General features: G+C 41.3%; 1 protein-coding gene and 1 long non-coding RNA gene across 6 annotated transcripts in view; both read left to right on the top strand.

Annotated features, from left to right (window-relative positions):
- Nucleotides 1–6,745, top strand: part of NBEA (neurobeachin) — a 776,030-nt gene that overhangs the window by 554,754 nt on the left and 214,531 nt on the right. The gene's annotated exons all lie outside the window — the stretch shown is intronic.
- The window catches only part of LOC106724232, a 14,957-nt gene that overhangs the window by 3,177 nt on the left and 5,035 nt on the right, over nt 1–6,745 (top strand). The window lies entirely within an intron of this gene.

Consider the following 6,745-nt stretch of genomic DNA (forward strand, 5'->3'; position numbering starts at 1 on the left):
TCTTGCCTTCTTTGTCAAATATTAATTGAGCATAATGGCTTGGGTCGATTTCTGGGTTCTTTGTTCTGTTCCACTGTTCTATATGTCTGTTCTTGTGCAAGTACCAGGCAGTTTCGAGAACAGTGGCTTTGTAGTATAGCTTGATATCTAGTATTGTGATCCCTCCAATATTGTTCTTCTTTCTCATGATTGCTGCAGCTATTCGGGGTCTTTTTTTATTCCAGATGAATTTTTGGAGAGTTTGTTCTAGGTCTTTGAACTATACCAGTGGTATTTTAATGGGGATTCTATTGAATTTATGGATTGCTTTGGGTAGTATGGACATTGTAATGATGATTCTACCAATCCATAAATATGGTATAGTCTTCCATTTGTTCATGTTTTCCTCTATCTCTTTTTTCAGTGTCCTGAAATTTTCTGAGTACAGGTCCTTTATATCCTAGGTTAAGTTTATTCCTAGGTATATTAATTTTTTATTGCAATGGTAAATGGGATTGCTTTTTTAATTTCTCTTTCTGTTTGTTCATTATTGGTGTATAGAAAAGCCATAGATCGCAATGGCTAGTACTTCCAGTATTATGTCAAACAGGAGTGGTGAAAGTGGGCATCCCTGTCTTGTTCCTGTTCTTAGGGGAATTCATTTTAGTTTTTGCCCATTGAGTATGATGTTGACTGTGGGTTTGTCATATATGGCTTTTATTATGTTGAGGTATGATCCTTCTATTCCCACCTTGCTGAGAGTTTTTATCAAGAAAGGGTGTTGGATTTTGTCAAATGCTTTTTCTGCATCAATGGGTATGATTATATGGTTTTTATCTCTAAGTTTATTTATATGGTGTATCATGTTTATTGATTTTCAGATATTGTACCATCCTTGCATCCCCGGAATAAATCCCACTTGGTCATGTTGTATTATCTTTCTGATATAATGCTGGATTCGATTTGCTAGAATTTTGTTGAGAATTTTGGCATCTATGTTCATGAGAGATATTGGCCTATAATTCTCTTTCTTCGTGCTGTCTTTATCTGGTTTTGGGATTAGGATAATGCTGGCTTCGTAGAAAGAGCTTGGAAGTGTGCCTTTCTGTTGAATTTTTTGGAATAGTCTGAGGAAGATAGGTTTTATTTCTTCTTTGAATATTTGATAAAACTCCCCTGTGAACCATCTGGCTTTTGTTTGCTGGAAGTTTTTTGATTACTGCTTCGTTTCCTCCGTAGTTATCAGCTTATTCAGATGTTTTGATTCCTCCTGGCTGAGTTTTGGAAGGTCGTATTTTTCTAGGAATATGTCCATTTCTTCTAGCTTGACCAGTTTGTTGGAATAGAGTTGCTCATAGTTTTTTTTTAATGATTCTTTGTTATTTCTATGGGGGTCTGCAAGTTGTAGAGTTATATGGTTTATTACCACTTTTTTCTTGTTTTTTTGAGGTAAGCCTGTAATGCTCTGAACTTCCATCTCAGGATTGCTTTCGCTGTGTCCCAAAGATTTTGGATTTTTTTGTTTTCATTGTCATTTGTTTCCAGGATGTTTTTTATTTCTTCTTTGATCTCTTTGGTAACCCACTCATTGTTTAATAGTATGCTATTCAGCCTCCAAGTGTTTGAATTTTTGTGACTGTTTTTACTGTAGTTGATTTCTAATTTTATGCATTGTGATTGAGAAGATGCTTGATATGATTTCAATCCCCTTGAATTTGGAGAGACTTTGCCTGTGTCCCAATATATGGTCTTTTTTGAAAATGTTCCATGTGCACTTGAGAAGAATGTATATTCTATAGTTTTGGGGTAGAATGTTCTATAGATGTTGGTTAAGTCCATTTGATCTAGTGAATCATTTAGGATTGAAGTTTCTTTGCTAATTTTTTGTCTAAAGGATTTATCTAGTGATGTTAATGGAGTATTAAAGTCTCCTACTATGATTGTATTGCTGTCAATGTCTTCCCTGATATCTTCTAGAAGTATTATTTATGTATTTGGGTGCTTCTGTATTGGGCTCAATGTTTACCAGAGTTATATCCTCTTGTTGTATTGATCCCTTTAGAATTATGAAGTGGCCTTCCTTGTCTCTTGTTATGGTCTTCACTTTGAGGTCTATTTTGTCAGATACAAGTATTGCTATCCCCACTTTTTTTTCATTTCTATTTGCCTGATAGATATTTTTCCATCCCTTCACTTTCAGTCTGTGTGAGTCCTTTGTTCTGAGGTCAGTCTCCTGTAGACAGCATATATATGGGTCATGTTTTCTTATCAATTCAGTCACTCGATGTCTTTTGATTGGAGCATTTAATCCATTTATGTTTAATGTTATTATTGATAGGTACTTGTTTGTAGCCATGTCTGTACTTTATGCCTGTGTTCCTTCCTCCCTTTCTATGTCTTCTTTTTACAGCATTCCCTTTAGCATTTCTTGCATTGCTGGCTTGGTAGTGATAAACTCCCTTAGCCTTTTTTTGTCTGCGAAGCTCCTGATTTCCCCTTCAATTTTGATTGATAGTCTTGCTGGATAGAGTATTCTTGGATTCAGACCTTTGCTTTGCATCACTTTGTATACTTCATTCCATTCCCTTCTAGCTTGATGTGTTTTTGTTGAGATATCATTTGAAAATCTATTGGGGGATCCTTTGTAATTAACTCTATGTCTCTCTTTTGTGGCCTTTAAGATTCTCTCTTTGTCATTCATTGCCATTGTAATTATGATGTGTCTTGGTGTGGGTCTTTTAGAATTCATCTTGCTTGGGACTTTCTGTATTTGTGTAACTTTTTTCTTCCCCATATCAGTGATGTTTTCTGTCATTTTTTTCTTCAAATAGATTCTCTAAACCTTGCTTCTCTTCTTGTCCTTCTGGCAACCCTATTTTATGTATGTTACTTCATTTTGTGTTGTCCCAAAGCTCCCTTAGGCTCTCCTCCTGCTTTTTAATTTTTTTTCCAGTTGCTGTTCAGATTGGGCTTTTTTCTCTACCTTATCTTCTAACTCACTAATTCTATCCTCTGCTTCTTCTAGTCTACTGTTGAAACCTTCCATGGTGTTTTTGATTGTAGCTATATCACTTTTTATTTCTTCCTGATTTTTTCCTAGGTTGTTGATTTTTCTCGTCCATCAGGTTTATGAACTGTAGGACCATTACTCTCAATTCTTTTTCTATCATGTTGCATGCCTCAGTTTCACTTATTTCCTTTCTTTGCGACTCCTCTTTTTCTTTCCTCTGGGGATTGTTTCATTGTCTCCCCATTTTATCACCAGAAGTTCCAATCACCGAGTTGTGGGGGCCTGGGCCATGTGCTGTGGGAGCTTCATGCCACCTAAGTGTCACTGAAGATCTCTGACACCAAGACGCATGGCCTCTGTGGGTCTGTGGGAGCCCTGCTCACCCAGGATCAGAGTCAGTCACTGGCGCTCAGTGCGGCCTTGTACGTACACCTAGAATCAGGGACCCCGCCTGCGCCGTGCTGAAAAAGAGACCCCGCTGTTGTGTGCTGAAAATCAGAGTCCCCTAGCACGCGCCAGGAGTCAGTGTCCCCCTGTTCCTGCACGGAGAATTTAATATTTGAGTCTCTGTCACTTGGTGTGGCCTCGCACTGAGAATCAGGTCCCTGTGTACACATGCGCTGAGTATTGGAGTCACTGGCTCTTAGTGTGTGTGTACTTGGGATCAGGGATCCTGTGCGCGAGCGATGAGAAACAGAGTCAAATCACTGGTGCTCAGTTCTGCCTCTCGTATGGAGAATGAGGGTTCCCAGTCTGCTTGGGGAACCGGGTTGCACAGCCACCCTTTTTCGGTGGGAGGTCTACTCCTGCGCTGTGTGAGACAGACTTCCGTGTGCCCTCATTCAGAATCAAAGTCAGGTGGCACAGCTGCCTTGAGTGGGCCTACCTAGGGTCTGGTTGTGGGAGTGCCTACTGCGGGAAACAAACTCCCTTTCTCTGCATGTTCAGGCTCAAATTCAGCACAGCCTCCCTGTGTGGATGTGGGGTCTGTTTGTGGGAGTGCGGGCCGCGGGAAACAAACTCCCCATGTCTGCGCAGGAGGAGAGTGTCTAGCAGTTCCAATGCAGCTGCAGTGGGCTGGCAGGGAGGGGGATAGGCTCTGTGACTCACAGAAATTCGCCTGGAGTCTTGGTGTCCCTGGGTCTGCAGCTGTGGTCGCAGGTCTTTTACCCGAGTGGCTGTAGGGTCCCGGTTTGCGTCTGAGACAAGATTGGGTGGTGGCGAGGCTAGGATCCTAGTCTCAAGCAGTTCTGTTCTTCAAGATTGCATAGTTTCTGTCAAGCTTCAACCAGGGAGACCTCAGATACCTCCTCGGACCTTACAACCACCGACATATGAAGTTTTGAAGCTTGCTGTCAATACAGCAAAATAGCATACATATCAAATCGCATATATATCAACATATGTGTAACTCCATCTATTGAAAAAATCTGCATTATTAACTGGTACATCTGGTAGGTACTTTGCACATACTCAGATAACTCAAAAGGTGCAAAATTAATTTTCACACCCATTTCTGTCTAACTTCACAACGAGCAAGCACTTGCGTTTACTTTTCTTAAGAAAGAAGAGCAAGTTTTAAGGAAAGCATAAGTTTCTTTTTGGACATATTATATTGAGTTTACTCTGAGGCATTCAGTTAAAGAGTCTAGGGATTAGAGTGTTATCTCAATACACAAAGGTTACAGGTTCGATTCTCCATTAGGGCACATAACAAATCAATGTTTCTCTCTTTCTCTCAAGACAATAAATAAAAAAATTTAAAAATACATACAACTTTACAGAGTATTAACTTTTAATTTTAAGCATCTTGCTTTTGTCAGTTGTTACAGCCCAACTTTTTGGTTTTGTACTTTATTTTCCCTTTTAAAAATATATTTATCGGGGATTTGTTCTTTTACTTGTCTTTTCAAAGAACCAGTTTTTAAACTTTTAAAATGTTCACTTTTAATTTCTAATGATCTCATTTTTATTTTAACTATATATATTTTTTCCTTCTGCTTTTTTCCTTCGATATGTTTTGCTGTCCTTTTTTTTTTTTTTTCCTTTTTCTTTTTTAAAGATCTAAGTTGAATGCTGAATTCTGGTATTTTTGTTTTTGATAGTTGAAAGCATTTAAGGTTAAGAACTTATATTGATACCCTATTTTCATCACATTTTGGGTACTATTTTAATATTTAATGTTTCCTAAATGTTCTGTTGCTGTGTTCATGTTTCAGAGAATGACAATAATCTAAGTTAAACTCACTGGCAGGATGCCTTTGGTAATAAGCTATTTCTCTGGGGCTCTGGAAAGAGGAAACTGCAGAGCCTCACTTCCTCCCTCTAGGTTCTACAGTGCATGTTGCCCGGACAACTCAGAATCCATAAGAATTGTACTATAGATTAAAAGAAGAGAAAAATTATTCTCTTTTTAAAATGTTCCAAAGAAACAAGTCCAATCCTTTGGATATGTTCCAAATAACTAGTAAGCAATGATCAATGTAGTCTGAGTGACCAAAGGAGAATAGGGAGTGTCACCAGAGCTCCCCTTTCCCTTCCCATATCCTGTTACTGGCTTTCTTTCACTCCCCCAAGTGCCTAGGGATGTTTCCTATAACCTCCATTTAATTGGACTGTCCTCAACATATTAACTCCATAGATTATGTATTTCAGTTAGAGTAAATTTTGTATCAAGTTCTATGTCAGTGAACAATATTAGAATTTTTAAATTTCTTTATTTCAACCTGGTGTATTACATTGGAGTTTGTCATACTTAGCCAGCAAACCCAATAAAAGCTAAATATTTTCTGAGAAAAATATAAATGCCATCTTACATCACTCGGATTTTATTTTATACTAGAGGCCTGGTGCACAAAATTCGTGCACTGGGGGGAGGTTGTCTCTCAGCCCAGCCTGCACCCTCTCCAATCTGGGACCCCTTGGGGGATGTCTGACTGCCGGTTTAGGCCAGATACCATCGGGCCTAAACCGGCAGTTGGACATTCCTCTCACAATCTGGGACTGCTGGCTCCCAACCACTTGCCTGCCTGCCTGCCTGATTGCCCCTAACCTCTTCTGCCTGCCAACCTGATCGCCCCCTAACCACTCCCTGCCAGCCTGATCGACGCCTTAACTGCTCCCCTGCTGGCCCGATTGCCCCCAACTGACCTCCCCTGCTGACCCAATCGCCCCCAACTGCCTTCCCCTGCCGGGCCGGTTTCCCCCAAACTGCCCTCCCCTGCTGGCCTGATCGCCCACAACTGCCCTCACCTGCCGGCCATCTTGTGCGAGTGTGTGATGGTCAATTTGCATATTACCTCTTTATTATATAGGACTAGAGTCCTGGTGCACAAAAATTTGTGCACTTGGGGGGGTCCCTCAGCCCGGCCTGTGCACTCTTACAGTCTGGGACCCCTCGGGGGATGTCCACCTGCTGGCTTAGGCTCACTCCACGGGGGATCAGGCCTAAGCTGGCAGTCAGACATCCCTCTGGCAGCCCAGGAGCCCTCGGGGGATGTCCACTTGCCAGCGGGGAGCAGGCCTAAGCTGCAGTTGGACATCCTTAGCGCTGCTGAGGAGGCGGGAGAGGCTCCCGCCACCACCGCTGTACTGGCAGCCATCAGCCTGGCTTGTGGTTGAGCAGAGCTCCCCTTGTGGGAGCGCACTGACCACCAGGAGGCAGCTCCTGCATTGAGTGTCTGCCCCCTGGTGGTCAGTGTGTGTCATAGTGACCAGTCATTCCTAGTCGTTCTACTGTTAGGGTCAATTTGCATA

This window comes from Myotis brandtii, unplaced genomic scaffold (genome assembly GCF_000412655.1).
Source record: "Myotis brandtii unplaced genomic scaffold, ASM41265v1 scaffold77, whole genome shotgun sequence".
NCBI classification, from domain to species: Eukaryota; Metazoa; Chordata; class Mammalia; order Chiroptera; family Vespertilionidae; genus Myotis; species Myotis brandtii.